The sequence below is a fragment of the Halichoerus grypus genome, chromosome 2, assembly GCF_964656455.1.
Source record: "Halichoerus grypus chromosome 2, mHalGry1.hap1.1, whole genome shotgun sequence".
NCBI classification, from domain to species: Eukaryota; Metazoa; Chordata; class Mammalia; order Carnivora; family Phocidae; genus Halichoerus; species Halichoerus grypus.
In genome coordinates, this window is record NC_135713.1 from 13916720 (window position 1) to 13933815 (window position 17096).

General features: G+C 38.8%; 1 long non-coding RNA gene across 4 annotated transcripts in view; it reads left to right on the forward strand.

Annotated features, from left to right (window-relative positions):
• The first annotated feature begins 3518 nt into the window (after positions 1-3518).
• The window catches only part of LOC118543617 (uncharacterized), an 87619-nt gene continuing 74041 nt past the window's right edge, over positions 3519-17096 (forward strand). For 2 of the 4 annotated variants that reach the window (XR_013445500.1, XR_004921166.2), the window contains exon 1: positions 12505-12608. This is a non-coding gene — a long non-coding RNA (uncharacterized LOC118543617). Of the gene's footprint in view, positions 3781-5528; positions 5773-12504; positions 12609-17096 lie in introns of those variants that run through there. The other 2 variants (XR_004921167.2, XR_004921165.2) reach the window with 2 other exon arrangements.

Here is a 17096-nt window from a genome sequence, read left to right on the forward strand (position 1 = left end):
AATTGCAAGTTGGGACAAGCAAACTATGGCAAATCACAGGCAACTCCAAAGGGACAGAGGCAAGATCAGCTTTTGTTAGGTTTTAGGAGGAAATTGCGGAGGGTTGTTTTGAACAAAAGTTCATTGGAGAAGAACAAGAGTTTGAGGTTGTGGTGGTTTCTCATTGGCTGCAAGCGGTGGTTAGTGTGTTGTTGCTGGGAAGGAAAGAGATCTTCCCTCCTTACTTAAAAGCAGGAGATAAAATTCCTATGTGAACCGAGTCCTCCCTCTTCACGATAAGAGTTATCCTTCTTCCTCCTGGTTCTGCAGGCTGCACCTAGTGGTACTTGTGCGAGAGCTCCCCCTTCAGGGCTTCCTGGTTCCATTCTCTATGAGATTTCCCTTTACTTATTTTCACATCTGTGCGTTAGCCGTGTTAAGGATCCACATGGCTTCTCTTTCATGGCTGCCTGACATGACCCGTTCAATAGACTTGCTGTTGGCTTGTGTTTTCCTATGTTTCTGAATTCCATCCAAAATGACATTTATGGATTCTTCCCTTTCCAGTGGCCAGGTCACTTTGCAGCTCTACCTGTCACTTTTAAAAGGATAGAGTAGAGAATGAAAGAAGTCCTCTAATGCTGGTATTTAGGTGGAACTGGATGGTGATGAAAGCCTTCGTTTTTTCATCGAGTTTGCCAAGGGTGGAGGAAGGAGTTAAACTTGCCTTTTGTCTCTATAGCCTCTGCTTTGTCGACTCTACCATATCAGCTTTCCCCATTCGCTGATTATCAACCAAATAATGAAGGTACATGAAGGACTAGGAAGATGGGGAATAGAAAGCAGGAATCAAATGCAGGCAATAGAAGACATTTATATTAATATTTCAAAGACTCAGACTGGCTTAAAAGAATCATTAACTTCCTTAACATGGTGGCCAACAAAAAGCACAAGATTCTCTCAGCTCAGAGGAATGCAAATCATCTCAGCCCGTATGCGGAGATTTTAAACCACGGAATTGATTATTATTCTTCTTTTCGATGTAATCCATACAACTCACATCTGTCTAAACATACAGTATTTTAGCTCATTAATATTTATCTCTCGCCTACAAATATTTCCATTCTTCAAGGAACGTTTATTGATATTTGCCAAGACTAAGCACTGAGGCTACAAAGATGAATAATGTATGGTTAAGGAACTTGAGGGTATCATATTCTAGTAACATATAAAAGATAAATTACATATGCATTGCAGCAAGCCTTACAATAGAGCTATGAACAAGATATTATACTCTAGGCACCAGAGAATGGAGCAGCTGCCTCTGCTTGCCATTTGGTTTGGTGCATGAACGATGAGTGAAAGACTGCAAGATAGAGAAGGGGCAGGGGTTGAAGAAGAAAATGTTCCAGCAAAGAGAGAGAAAAGATAGAAAGCTATACCTATGGTGTGTGGGCTGTAATGATAGAAGATCAACGCAGGGAGGAAAGATTGAGAGAGATGGTAAAGGGCCATTGGAGCTGAGCTATATAAGTAGGCTTCAAGATGGTGGTGAACCTGGGAGACCCTTATCATTTCACCCCCGCCAACTGTTACCTCTCCACGGGCCACAGCTTTCCTCGAACATAGGAAATTTCTCGGTCCCTTAAGCCTACCGTGAGGCTTCTCACCTTAGGCCCTTGATGCATGCTGCATTTCTGCATTTTTCACCTGACTCTCTCTTCTAGCCTTTGTCCAAACATCTCTCTTTTGGAAATTTACCCCTTCTCATCTCTCAGGTTCAGTTTAATTTCAGAAAGACCTTCCTTGCCCCTCTGACCAACCTAAAAATGTAGGTTTCCCTTTGCTACTCTCTCCCCTTTTAATTTTTCTCATAACATTTATCACAATTTAGAAGTATATACATGATACTTTGTACTGTACAAAATCTATAATTATTTTTGTTGCCCCAGTTTTTATTCTCCTCTTTGACTTAAGATTCGCCACCACATTCCTAGAATACTCTCCCTTCTCCTCAGTGTATTTCAAAATAACTGTCATTCCCTCCAGATCCTGGTGCCCACAGGAGAAATCAGGCTGGATTATGAAATTTAGGATTATCTTAAGAAAGATAAAATTTAAACCCAGGAGACGTGAAGAGATCACCTAAGAAAATATAAATGACAAGAGAACTCATGACGTATCTTGAATCCTGTAGGCTTTGGCAGAAGGTGGATGAAGCCCAGCTTGAGTATGAACGGCTTAGCCACTAAGGTGTCCTAAGAATTCCTGATCTGATTTCTCCAGAGTGTTACCTCTGCGTTTTATCAGGTTCACTGTTTGGAAGTAAACTTACTAAGTTCTCATTCTTTGGTTCTACTATCTTCTTTTCTCTTTATTCCCTCTCATTCTCTCCCACATGCTTTGGGGGGTGACTTCTGTGGGGTTCTAGCTTCCTCCAGGAAGCCCATTCCGCATGGTCTCAGCCCACCTGGGCATCTCTCACTGGGGCTAGTTGTCTCCAGGCAGCCCTGGGCTAGGCCAATGGGCGGTGGCAACATCATTACACCAACTCTATGTCCCTCCAGACCTAGCGAGATGCTGGCTGTTGCTAATCTTAGGCATGCCTCACCTTTTCCAGTTGGCCTTGAAGCTCTTGGAATCAGTAACTGCAAGGCAAATTCCTTCTATGGAACTTCTTGGCATTATCTCTATTTTCCTCACTAGACCTGAACTGGTAGAGTAATATAGTGGAAAGATCTCTGTATTTAGCAAAGAAAGAACTTGAAAAGAATTCTAACTTTGCTGCTTACTAAATATGTCTTTGAGCAACAAACTTCACTTCTCTGAACCTTACTTTTTTTTCTTTTTTAATATGGAGCTGCCTATTTTATGAAGTTAACATGTGTGAATTAAATATGATAATGGATATGAGACTACTTTGTCAAGTGCCAAGTACATATAAAGCTCGATACCCCTCATTTAGAATTCATGTTGTTTATCTTCTTGTGAATTTGTTTCTTATCTTCATAAACAGATCAACAACTTCATAAGGGCACAGATCTTAGCTTGTATTTCTTTGTAGAACCTCCCAGTGACTTACACATTATCGTTGCTCAATGTGTATTAGTTGTTCAACAAATGTGTGTTGGTGATCTGCCTAGAACAGATGATGATGTTTTCTAACAAATATAGTCCCTACGCTTTCAAATGTTTCCTGAAGAAAACATTTTAATCTTTTATCTCTACACAGTAGATTTGGAATTTTGAAACAACATCCTAAGGAATAGGTTTTAACTTCAGCCACTTCTGTGACTTGAGATAGGACACAGCGAGAGACGAAAAGTTTTCTGACCATTGGGAAAGATATTTTAGGTGACCCCCCCAGAGATATCTTTTTTTAGGATTTGGAAGTCATGAAAAAATGCAGAATTCCTTCTTTGACATCATGGCAGAAGGCATTAGCAAAACACATTTGCCTTCCAAGGAAGTTTCTCAGGAGTGTCATACCTCCTGTGGCTGCAGTGATTTACAGATTTTCTAACTGTTGCAATTAGAAACAAAGAAAGGCAATGTCAGGAGAAACAGAAATAGAAAGCAAGAGCTATTGGTGATTGAGGCGGAAGACATATACTTTAAAAATTGGACTTGGAACAATTCCGACAGATAATAAGAGCCTGCAGTGAGTATATTGGTTTAATACAAGGAAGTGATCAATTTGGTGTGAAGGAGCGAAGGATGTAGAAATAAGCAAGATGCAGAGAACGGGCAGGCTCTATGGAAAGGAGACGATCTCACTGAGATGACACTCTCTTATCCCAGGTGAGGACCCTGACATTGTTGGGCAACAGGTCATTAACATCAGAACACACGGCAATGTTCATTGTAATAATATTCGTATTATTTATAATAAAAAATAGCAGCCTATCTTAAATGTCGTGTACATAATACGCTCAATACTTTTCATTCAGTTCTCAGTTATCTTGCTGTGTCTCCAAGATTTCATGTTAAACAGTCCATTTGGGGATTGTTTTGATGAGGATCCTGGCATGATAGATCCAACTAATGTTCTAAAAAAAAAAACCTCTTACAGAAACACTATTAAATTATATATTTTTGGCCATTTCAGTTGTGCGTGACTTCTTTAAATTTCTGGGTATGCGGTTTTGTGCCTATTTATATGGTTTTTATATGTCTATGTGTGAATGCATATATATATCTCCTTAGATAACTTTCTGCAAACTCTTGCCTGAGTTAATGGCATTCGTGCACGCAATGGCCGCTAAGTCATGTGTGTAGGAGATGCATGTTACTCCCTTAATGGTTACTTTTTCCTTCTGAACCAGAGAAAATTCAGTGGGGGTGAAGTGCTATAAATTTTTTTGCTAACTTTTAAGTTTGCTAGTTTAATCCTGCCTTGGGATTAACATATGTTCCTGGAATTCAGGGGGAAAATGAGTAGCATTTAGCTTTGTTTTCTTTAGCACCAATGATTTAAAAAAATGATTTTTCCCTTGTAGATAGCAGAAACTAATATTTGTAAACTCAAAGAACTGACATAGCAGTAGGTTTATTTCTAGATTGTTCATGAACGTAAGCAGCTGTGGTTACTGTCGAAAATACGTTGGTCAAGGCTTGAAGTGCAATTAATCGAATGAAAAAAATTATTTTCCAATGTGACTAAATGTATGTTACTGGGTATCAGTCACATAATCAGTTTAAGACTTTCAAAATTAAAGTATTTCCTGGTTACCGAGAAATCTTCTTAATTCTTTCAGACCTCTATTTCTTTTTTGATAAAGTCCATCTGCTTGATCTTTGTTTTCTATCTGAAGATTTGTTTTTCCATTAAGTTCAAAAGCATTACTTTGGCCTTTTGAGAAGATAATTATTTTTAAAATATATTATAATAAACTACCATATTAACTTCTGCATAATAAAAATATACTAAAATATTATTTGGAACCATTATTTTGAATGTAAATGTTTAATTTAAGGGTTGTAATAGTTAAAGCAGAAATTTGAAGGTAAATTTGTTTTGGATTTGGCTATATTTCTAACACCATGAGCTTGAAAAGACTCCTTAACCTTGCTTTCCAGTTGAAAATAAAACAAAAAAAATTTAATATCAAAAAAATGTTATAGTACCAGTTGCTTCACTTACTTGGTGTTAATTGGTTTGATTAATTCATTTTATTTAACCAACTTTTTAATTCTGCCGACTCAATATACAGTTTGTATTGACATAATATAGCAACAACCTCTTTCTCTGTTTATCTTAATTCAAACACGCACATAGGCTATTTTATCTATTTTTAATGGCCAACTAGTACAATTTATAAAATTTTAATTTTCTACTTAATACTGTCTCTGCTGAAGCTTGTGGAATCATTTGGGGACAGTTATTCTTGTTAGCTACAAGCTCATTTGAATCAAGCACCATAAATCAATGCTCATATTATTTCTTCTGCTTTTTAAGGTTGGTACAATTTCTCAGTACCTGAAAATTTCATAGGGACTTTTTCCTGTATTTAAGGAGGCTCTGATCCTGAGATTTCCTTGCTCCAAAGCCTTTAAAGGTTTCTGGTTGCTATGGAAACAAGACATAAATTTCTCAGGCAGGCCTGCAAGACCACGTTTGAGAGAAATACCTCATAGAAAGTTTGCTGCCTTATTTCCCTAACCTGTCCGTGCTCCAGGCCAATGAGAGGGCCTCCACTTTCCCCAGATTCATTTCCTCCACTCTCTTAATTCAATTCTCCTTGATCAGTTTTACCTAAGCCTCCTGGCTCACTTCAGACTCAAGGTCTTCCTGTAAGTGTTTTCTTTTTTTTTTTTAAAGATTTTATTTATTTATTTGACAGAGAGAGACACAGCAAGAGAGGGAATACAAGCAGGGGGAGTGGGAGAGGGAGAAGCAGGCTTTCGGCCTAGCAGGGAGCCCGATGCGGGGCTCGATCCCAGGACCTGGAATCATGACCTGAGCCGAAGGCAGACGCTTAACGACTGAGCCACCCAGGTGCCCCTCCTGTAAGTGTTTTCTGATCCCCACAGCGAGATATAATTATATTCATCTTTTAACTACAATAATGCATTGATTACACTTTTGGGGATCCTTATTCTGCCTGCAATTAATAGCTATTTATGTGCAAATTTTTTAGCATCTTAATGAGAGGAATTGTGTCTTTCTTATCCTGGTATTCCTTTTGTTTGTAGCACAATAAATGGGAAGATCCTAAATTCTGAATGCTACGATATGTGAAGGCCTGTTTCAATTTTGTAACTATGCTATAGATAGATATTGTGGGAGTAGAGGACAGAGTAACTGTTTTTGCTTAGAGTCGTTGCGGAGGTCACAACAAAAGATATGAACTTTGAGCAGGGACATGACAAAGGAGCATGTGTCTTGCCACCAGGAGCGAAGAAGTCTATTTTATTCCTAGTAGGGATGATAGTGCAGATGAAGGTCCAGGTGAAGTTCTGAATGGAAAGGATCATTTTATTTTTTATTTTTTATTTTTATTTTTTTAAAGATTTTATTTATTTGACAGAAAGAGCACAAGCAGAGGGAGCAGCACGCAGAGGCAGAGGGAGAAGCAGGCTTCCCACTGAGCAGGAAGCCCGATGCGGGACTCGATCCCAGGATCCCGGGATCATGACCTGAGCTGAAGGCAGATGCTTTACCGACTGAGCCACCCAGGCGCCCCTGGAAAGGATCATTTTAGTTGGAAGCTAGATTTTGTGAGAAAGATGTGAATTATGGGAGATGAGGTTGAATGGCAGGTTGAGGTCAGCTATGAAGGACTGTATGTGGCATGTCGAGTTTGGAATTCATCCTTAAGGCAACAGGAAGGAGATGGAGCATTAAAAGTGGGTATGTATGAAAGCAGCCTCAGTGTCCATTAATAGATGAATAGATAAAGAAGATGTGGCATAAGAGAACTAACTGATGGTTGCCAGAGGGCAAGAGGGTGGGAGAGATGGGCAAAGTGGGAGGAGGGGAGTGGGAGATACTGGCTCCCAGGTATGGCACGAGTAAGTCATGGGGATAAAAGGTACAGCACAGGGAATATAGGTAATGGAATTGTATGAGTGTTGTGTGGTAACAGATGGTATCTACACCTGTGGGGGGCACAGCATCAGGTATAGACTTGTCGAGTCACTATGTTGTACACCTGAAACTCATGTAACATTGTGTGTCAACTCTGCTTCAATAAAAAGGGGGAAGATAGAAAACAAAAAGGCAAAAAACCCCAAAAAAACAAAAAGGCAAAAAAACCCAAAAACCAAAAGATGTGACAATGGAATATTACTCAGCTATACAAGGAATGAAATCTTGCCATTTGTGAAAACATGGTTAAGCCTAGGGGGTATTATGCTAAGTGAAATAAATAAGACAGGAAAAGACAAGTATCATATGATTTCACTTATATGTGCAATCTAAAAAGCAAAGCAAAACAAAGCAAACAAACAACAAGAAGAGAACCAGACTCATAAATATAAGGAACAAACTAGTGGTTGCCAGAGGGGAAGGGGCTGGGGTGGGAGGATAGCCAAAAGAGGTGAAGAAGACTAAGATGTACAAAGTTGTAAGATAAATAAGTTATAAAATAAATAAGTCATGGGATAAAAAGTATAAGATAAGGAATATAGTCAATAATATTGTAACAACTTTCCGGGGACAGGTGATAACTTACTATGGGTGAGGATATTGTAATGCATGTAATTGTCAAGTCACTATGTCGTACACTTGAAACTAATTTTATATTACATCCAACTATACTTCAATTAAAAAAAAGAAAAACCATGAAAGTGGGTATGGGATGACATCAGATTTGTTTTTTGGTGAGATGGGAAGTCTGGCAGCTGTGTGGCAGGGAAACCAGTGTGTAGGGGGCTGGCTCCTCAGTCGGAATCTAGAGTTGACAATTTCCATCCAATCTACCTAGCCTGGTAACAGGAAGTGCCAGAGCAGCTAATTAAATTCGTACCTGTAAGCATCTGGAAGGCCACACCCACTAACCACTTGATTTTAGAAGACCTTCACAGAAGGGCAAAGCACACGATATGAGTGTAGTATGCATACTTTGAAACTTTACATTTATTTATTTATTTATTGAAGATTTTATTTATTTATTTGACAGAGAGAGACACAGCGAGAGAGGGAACACAAGCAGGTGGAGTGTGAGAGGCAGCCGACTCCCCACTGAGCAGGGAGCCCCATGTAGGGCTCGATCCCAGGACCCTGGGATCATGACCTGAGCCGAAGGCAGACGCTTAACGACTGAGCCACCCAGGTGCCCGAAACTTTACATTTAATGTATTATTTATATTTCTAAAATGAAGAAATACCTATATTTGCACACAATTCCATATTTAAAAAAGGATATGAGATCTTAATGCTCATAAAAGGGGTGGAGGGGAGTGTGTCTTCTGAAAGTTTGAGGAGGAGGCTGGTTTCAGATCACTTTCAGAGCTCCCAGGCTGAAAGCCAAAGCAAGGTCTGCCTTTCTCAGGCAACTTCCTCATCTATGATGGGCTAGTTCAGTGTGTGCTGTTGTTTCTCTAGACAATGTGAGTTTTTGGTTACATCCTGACTCTGCTGCCTTAATCTGCTATCAACCTTCGATACCACTTCTCCTTTCTTCTGTCATCATTCATCATTGTTCAGCTTTCTAGTTCTTAAAATATATGGATCACACACATTTCCCATTGAAAAGAATGGTCTTCTCCCCCAGAAAGAGTGATAACATTATTCATTCTTTATGATTTATAACTTCTTTTAGCCAAGGATGCCCCTAAACATCGCTTGACAGATCATTATCTGAACGATTTTTTATTCCAGTAAAAAGGAGTTGAAATGATTATTGCCACAGGGGAGATGGCAAAGGTGCTAGAACATGGAGCAGGGAGGATCTCACCTTGTGTGAGCTAGAGTTGACAGCAATGGGTCCCGGGTCAATAGAAGGTCCTTATTTGATCCCCAAGTCCTTCATTGCACCAACTACTAGCCAAATGGCCTTTAAATTCCTCTACTTATAAATTAAATTCCTGAAATTCCTGACTACTTATAAAATGGGTCAGTTCATATGGATAGTGAGGGGTTTTGCTCCAGGTTATAACCGGGACTTATTAAAGGTCTTTCATGTAGCGATTAGGAAACCCAACTTGAGTTTGATTAACAGAGAGGAGGAAAGGATCCAACTCCACTGTGGGCTCACATGGAAAGAGATGCCATTTTGTTACTTTCTCTTTGGAACATTTTTATTTATAGCCATACCTTCCAGTGAAAGTTTGTCCTGTCTGAACATCTACATCACTGCCAAGCAAATGAGACTCAGATACAGCTCCAAGCCTTTAGTTTCTATTTTTACAACAAAATCTGCACAGAGCTGCCTGTTTACATTACTTTCATCCTATCTGGGCTTGACAAATGTTGTAAATTAGGATTAAAAAAAAGAGAGATAAGAGGTAGGGATAGGAAGAGTGAAGTATGTCTACGAATTCTGGGTCTCAGAAGAATTTCTGAGGATGTGTGTTTTCAAAGACCACAAGAATTTTCAGAACTCTAGACCCGTGTTCCGAAGTGAATTTATTTTCGTATGCTTTGGAAAGTTTATTTTTTCTAAGTATTGCTCCCTTTTCATTAAAATGTAAATCAGTAGATTTCTATATGCAGGGGATTATTTCATGTGACTTTTATTAACTTCAAATTTCATAAGAACTTAAAAGAGTTTAGTTTTATGATCATGTCCAAATGTTACCTTTTACTCAGTAGTTGTAGCTTTGATCTGTAGGAATTTGTGATTTGGGGGATATAAAAAGTTAATTTTATATAGACACAATAACTATGTGCTTTTTCTGCTGTGCACTAATCCTTTGGAATACTAGTAAATGTCAAGTGATAGCAATAGAAAAAAAATTGTTAGGTGGCAATTTTTACTGTGAAGGAAAATACATTCTCCTTGTTATGAACAATTCAGTTGTTACTGTGCTGAGGGTTCCAGGGTACTAAACTAGTAAGTTGGAAAGTTCTGAGTCAATAATTTTTATAATTTTTATTTCTGATTATTTTCTTACACTAGCCAAGAAAAAATACGTATGTGCGTGTGTGCGTATGCGCATGAATACCCACTCACCAACCTAGACACATAGACACACACAGACATGCACACACACACACACACACACACACACACTGCCTATACCCCAAATCTCAAGCAAATAAACACCATTTTTGTGAGAAATTTTGACTCGTGCTTGGAAGATAGTGCCAAAAACCAGTTTCTAGGAACCAGTAGCTAGGAAACTAGAACCAGCTATTCTTGTCCTCAAACTTATGCAACCCAAATCTCTTTCCTGGTCACCAGCTGTGAATTTATAATATTTCCTTTGGTATTCTATAGTGATTTCATAACAAAACCTCTATTTCAAATCGTTAAAAAAATATTGCCTTCTAATCCTTCCAAACTTGAGAATGACCTGAGTTCAAGGTCTTACCATTCTTTGAGTTTCATTGAGTAAAACTCTAATGTTGACTTCCATTTCCCCAACTTCTCCTGTAGGGCTCAGATTATTTTCACTCTCCTCTGCCACTGCATAGTCCAGCCCTTCATGCATATCTCCTACCTACACAACTAATAAGTTTGTAACTGGGGGTCTAGGTGCCTGCTATAAGCTAAATGTTTGTGTCCCCCTCAGAATTCATACATCAAAAGATAATTCCCGGTGTACTAGGAGGTGGGGCTTTTGGGAGGTGATTATGGTCATGAGGGCAGAACTCTCATAAATGGGATTCATATTCTTAGAAGCCTATGAGAACTACCTCACCCCTTCTACCATGTGACGGCACAGTGAGCAGATGCCATTTCTGAACGAGGAAGTATGTTCTCACTAGACACTGAATCTGCCAGAACCTTATCTTGGATTTCCAGCTTCCAGAACTGTGAGAAATAAATTGCTATTGTTTCTAAGCCACCCAGTCCATGGTATTCTGTTAGAGCAGCCCAAATGACTAAGATGGTACTTGAATTATAATCCTTTTACTTTCCAAATCATACTCCAGTTATCTTCCAAAAACACAGCTTATATAAGCTGAATCTCCATGAAGTCTTTAGTGTTTCTGCATTTTTTCAGCTTTACTGGGATATTATTGACATGTAAAATATGTTAAGTTTATGGTATACAAAGTGATGATTTGATACACATATTTATTGTGAAATGATTACCACAATAAGGTTAGTTTCACCCTCAGTCCCTCACATAATTAGTTTCCCCATTCTTTCCAAAGGCATGGCATGGAATTTCATGGTTACATGCCCTTCACATTATTATCAGCCCACTAGCTTCCTCTTCCAAACCTATCCCAACAGCTTTAATGGTACCTTACTTGGTCCTTTCAGTTAGAATTAATGTTAAAAAATGTGATGTATATTGAAAAGATATCTAAAGCTATGTCTGAAACAAAAAGAACAAGCTGTTTTTTTGTAAAACACACACACACAAAACCACTTTTCAAGTCCTATTTTCTTTTGCCTTTTCTACTAAGAAGAATGATCTCCATCTTAGAAAGGATAGCATAGATAGGTTAAAAGAGAAATGAAAATGATGTACAAGACATCAATAATAGAGATAATTTAAATCTTTTTCATGAGAAGATCTTATCCCACACATAAATGACCTTTGTTCTGATAGAATAATTTAACATACCATCGAGGGCCCATTGTTTAATCTTTATGTTGGATCATATGGGCAGGATGATATTTCTTCTTCTTCTTCTTTTTTCTAAGATTTATTTATTTGAGAGAGAGAGAGAAATGGAGGGGCAGAGGGAGAGGGAGATAAAATCTCAAGCAGACTCCCCACTGAGCACAGAGCCCGGCATGGGGCTCCATTTCAAGACCCTGAGGTCATGACCTGAGCGGAAATCAAGAGTCCTACGATGCTTAACAGACTGAGCCACCCAGGCACCCCAGGATGATATTTCTAAAGTCTTGTCATGCCATTCTTTTATTAAAATCCTTCAGTGGTTTCCATTGTCACATATAGTGTCTTTTCCCCATCTGCATTTTTATTTCTCTAACCTCATGTTCGGTCATTCTCCATTGTTCTAATGCCATAGTCTTCTCCCATAGTACCTAATGTATATCATAATTGCAGTAATTAGGATAGCATATTTTTTACTTAGTTTATTTGTCCTCCTCCCACAAGGTCTTTATGGTAGGCATTCCTCTTTCCTCTAGGCATAATGGAGAGAGCATGTGTTCTAGAATGATGTAGATCTAGCCTCTGGTTCTGGCTTTTCCCCTTACTAGTGTTGGCAAAGATGATTAGCCAAGCTAGGTTTCTGGGGGGAGGAGGCAAAGAGGGATGGAATGGCTGTCCAGCCAGTGACTAAGATTATTTCCTAACCCTGCTCATGTTTGTTTGTGGTTATGTGATTACTGATTATGGGTTGTCATTGGAAGTGATGTGTATCACTTCCTCTGAGGCTTTTAAGAAGTGGGGTGTCTTCATGTTTTCCTTTCTTCCTTTTGCTAGAATAAAATGATTGTGAGCCAGTAAATTGTGAAAGGTTTTGGTGGCTGAATTATTGCATGGAGGGGAGCTGCCTGATGGCCAGGAATCCTTCACGTCCAATTGTCATTTAGGTGAGAAATAATTTGTATTATGTTTATTTCTTGCTTATATATTATTATGAATTACTGTGTGATAGTTTGCTCCAAAGATGGCCAGCAATAATTTCTTCACTCTTGGTACACATTTGTCACTCTTTACCTCCGGAGGTAGAGCTCATTTGTCCTCTCCTTGAACCTGGCTGGCTGGCTTTGACTTACAGAATGCAATGGAAAAGATGTGCTAGCTCAGGTCCAGCACATTTTATTTTCTGCTACTTGGGACCCAGACGCCCTACCGTGAGCAGTTCATGCAGCATGGAGACTCCACAAATGGAAAACTGAGGCTCTCTGGTTGACGGCTCCAGTTGACCTCCCAGGCAATAGCCAGGGCACATTTTCAGCAGGTGAAGGAGCTGGCCCGGTCAAGTCCTCAGACATTCAGCCTCAGTGATGATCATGGGAAGAGGGAGAAACTGCCAGGCAACTCATAAAATCACGAGAGAATATAAATTGGTTTTTAATGTGCACCAAAGGGCTTTCGAGTCCTTTTTCTTTTTTTTTTTTTTTTTTGAGCAGTGAGCATTAGTCTAAGTAGTACACTTGCTTTGTGACATCAGTACAGTTACCTCAGCTTCCCTCAACTTCCCTCAGCTCTTATTTCATGATCTGTTCAGTGGGGAAATAACACTACCGATTTCATATGGCTGCAGTGACTCAATAAGACAGGGATGGGGATTCCTTATTCTGTGTCTGACATGTGGTAGGCACTCAATTTACACTTATTTGAGTGAATACTAATCTTTGGTAAACTATAAAGAAATGTTCATTTAGGAAGAAAAGGATCAGCTTCATTTGTAATCACAAAATGCAAAATTCTTGTGATAAGATACATCTCAGTTCTATACCTTCTTGCCTTGAAAGTAGACCTACATTTTGAGTTTCTTCAGCTAGCTTCCTCTTCATCTTTGTATTCATCTCAGCATATTTTCTTCTATGAATTCCCACTTCAGTTTTATATAACACATCTATTCTTGCATCTTAGTGAGAACACTGAGAAGATATTCTCTTACTGATTTTTTCTCCTGCAGTGTTTTTTTTTCAGATGTATTCTCCTTTTCTGTTAGGTGTAGGATTATTCACAGACCTCATACATAATTGTTCTATTTATTAATTCAACAGACATTTAGTGTGCACCTACTGTAGGCTAGGCTCTAAATTAAATTTAGTTTCTCTCTGGACACACCTAATTCCTCACTATCTATCAGTTCCTTTTTTCAGATCAAGGTAAATTATAGTAAGACTGTAATTTATGACACACGATAGCCTATGGGTCAAATCTGGCTAACCACCTGTTTTTTCCAATAAACTCATTGGAACATAGACATTCATTTTTTAAATATATTGACTAGGACTGCTTTTGTTTTGCAATGGCAGAGTTGATCAGCTGTAACAGAGGTCAGCAGGCCCACAAAACCCAAAATATTTACTATCTGAACCTCATAAAAAAAGGTTGTCAACTTGACTTGTGGCAATTTGAATAGTTTTGGTTGGTATAGTTTGAGAGGTTCTGACTACATTGGTGTGAGGTACTTTGACGATGGAAAGTCTGAGAACTATGCCATGCAGTAAAGGAAAAGGTACAGGGAATTTTTTCATCTTTAAAAGAGAAGTTTTAGGGGGGCTATAAAATTTAAAATTGGCAGATTTGATTGATATACATCACTTATGCTCGTAAGTGGATTACCACTGGTTGGAGAGTAAACTAGGAAGATACTTAGAAAAGCAACCTGGAGTTTCTCTGAGGAAGAGAAATGTGAATACTTTTGGACTTAGCAATTACACCAGGGAATGATTGCTAGCGAAATGTTCTCCTATGTGTAAAAAGAGGCAGGGTCAAGGATGTTGACTGGAGCTTTTGTTCATAATGGCCAAAGCTGGGAAACAACCCTCAGCAATGAGGAATGGTTAAAAAGCATTGAATGGGTAGACCCATCCTATACATGGTTTTTTAATTGAACAAATGCAGCCCATTAAAAAGGGTGAGGTAGGGGCGCCTGGGTGGCTCAGTTGGTTAAGCGTCTGCCTTCCACTCAGGTCATAATCCCAGAATCCTGGGGTCGAGTCCCGCATTGGGCTCCTTGCTCACCCAGGAGCCTGCTTCTCCCTCTCCCTCTGCCCTTCCCTCACTCCCCCCCCACCGCTCATGCTTTCTCTCGCTCACTCTCTGTCAAATAAATAAATAAAATCTTTAAAAAAAAAAGAGTGAAGTAGTTTTATATTTCTTGGACCGAAAAGATTGTCAAGGTATGTTATTATTCTGCAGCACAACATTTTATACTACTTCAATATTTTAAAAACATATGTAAATATTCATGTATATAGTTAAGGCTAACTTCAACTGCACATGATAGAAAATCTCAAATTATAGACGCTTAAGCCAGATAGAACTTACTGTTCTGTCACATGAAGTCCAGGCAGGGAGTCCAGGGCTGCCATAATGAGACCTCTGTGGTGTGAGGGTACCACACTCCCATCTCGTTGCTTGCTGTGGGTGATTTTCACCACGATGGCATCTATGTTCCAGGAGCATAATGAGGAAGCAGGTAGTGTCCAAGGAGAGGGTTGATTATATGTCACTTGGGAATTTGAAGATGGCCATTGTGTGAAAGAAAGGCATATCTTGGTCACTCTAGTGCTTTCAGATGAAGACAAGATAAGGTAATTTGTTAGATATGAGGTGTTTTCTAACAGGAGGTGGGTCACAGAATTTGGAAATTAACAGGTAAAGAAAGGCTGTTAAAGATTCTTAGCCTAAAGACATTTAAAGCTAAGAGGAATGTCAGAAATGATCTGATTTGACTTAGTCATTTTACATCTTCAAATAGAGTCTCAAAGGGAAAAAGAGAAGCTTATATTCTAAAGCACTTGAAAAATGTTAACCTTTCATGACAAAAATCTTTAAAAATTATGTGTATACCTATAATTTTTATTTACTTATTTCTATATTATTTCATACATCATTATTAGTGAGGGATAAGAATCTTGCATTGGTATTCAATACATGGACTCTGGAGTCTAATTGTAAGGTTTGGATCCCAGAATTTCTACTCAGAAAATCTATTTCCTGCATCAACTTAGTCATCTTTCTTTGTTTCAGTTGTTTCATGTGTAAGAAATGGACAACACCTCAGAGGGTTGTGACAAATGACCTCATAAGCCTAGAGTGTTTTAATGTTTGATAGATGGCAGTTACCCAACAAATATTGGTTAAAAATAACTCATTTAGCTGAAAACATGCTTTTGTTAAAGAGAACATGATTAAATTTATAATTCAGAATAAACTATTTTATTAGCTAGAAATCCTGTGAAGAACGGAATGCTTTTGTTCTCATGGTATGTACTTTCTGAGGCACACAATGAGTTCACAGCCCTGATGACATTTTTGGACCCTGGCATATATAAATCTTACATTCAACATCATAGAAACAAACCAAGTTAGCACTGGAAGAAATCTTGGAGGCCATTTACACCACAGTCCTCATTTTGCAGATTGGAAAATAGAGACTCAGGGTTCAATGATGGACCTAAACTCATGGAGGTGGTTGGTATCAGAACTTGAATAAAAACATGTCTTTTCAATCGCTTAACTTGGACTTTAAGTATTAGGTAACGTGGCCGCAGGGGGATTGGTGAAGAATAAGATGCTTTTGACATTCTAGACTAAAAAAAATAAACCTAAGCTTCTACTGGAGATAAATATTTCCAAGACATTTTTTAAAAGATTTATTTAGTTATTTTGAGAGAGACAGAGGGAGAAAGACAGAGAGAGAGGGAGGGAGATAATGTACGTTTTGGGGCAGGGACAGAAGGAGAGGGAGAAAGTATCTCAAGGAGACTCTCTGCTGAGTGCGGAGCTTGATGTAGGGCTTGATCTCATGACTCCGAGATCATGACCTGAGCCAAAATCAAGAGTCAGATGCTTAACTGACTGAGCCATCCAGGTGCCCCACCCACGACATTTTTAAATAAACTTATTTATTTATTATCTTCTCTTGTGGAACTAATTGTGGCCCATCTCTTTTGAAGGGATAAAGTGGCCAGTTTCTTACCATTTTCTTTTTCACCTCCATCCTTTGTTCTGAGTTGCTTGCTTTGTAGAGTTGCCATTAAGGGAAAATATGGGTTCTAGTATTAAGGGGGAATCATCACGGCAGGACCTGGACATCTAGGTGTTTAGGAAGCCAAGTTTTAATCAATTGGGAAAATCAAAACACATTTGAACTTAAAGATGTCTGAATTTTCTGGCTCATTGATTTAATTTTAAGAAGTTTGAAGAACTAGAGATAGAATATGAGGAAAGACAACTAGCTAAATGCCCAGAAAGTGCCTGTGCCCTGTAGGAGTGCACGTGGCCCTTCGGGACGATGTTCTTGAAGGTGCAGGCAAGACCTTTACGGATGAGTAGGAAAAAAAAAAAAAGAATATGCACATAGTTCACTGCATTTGGGTAGAACAGTTTTT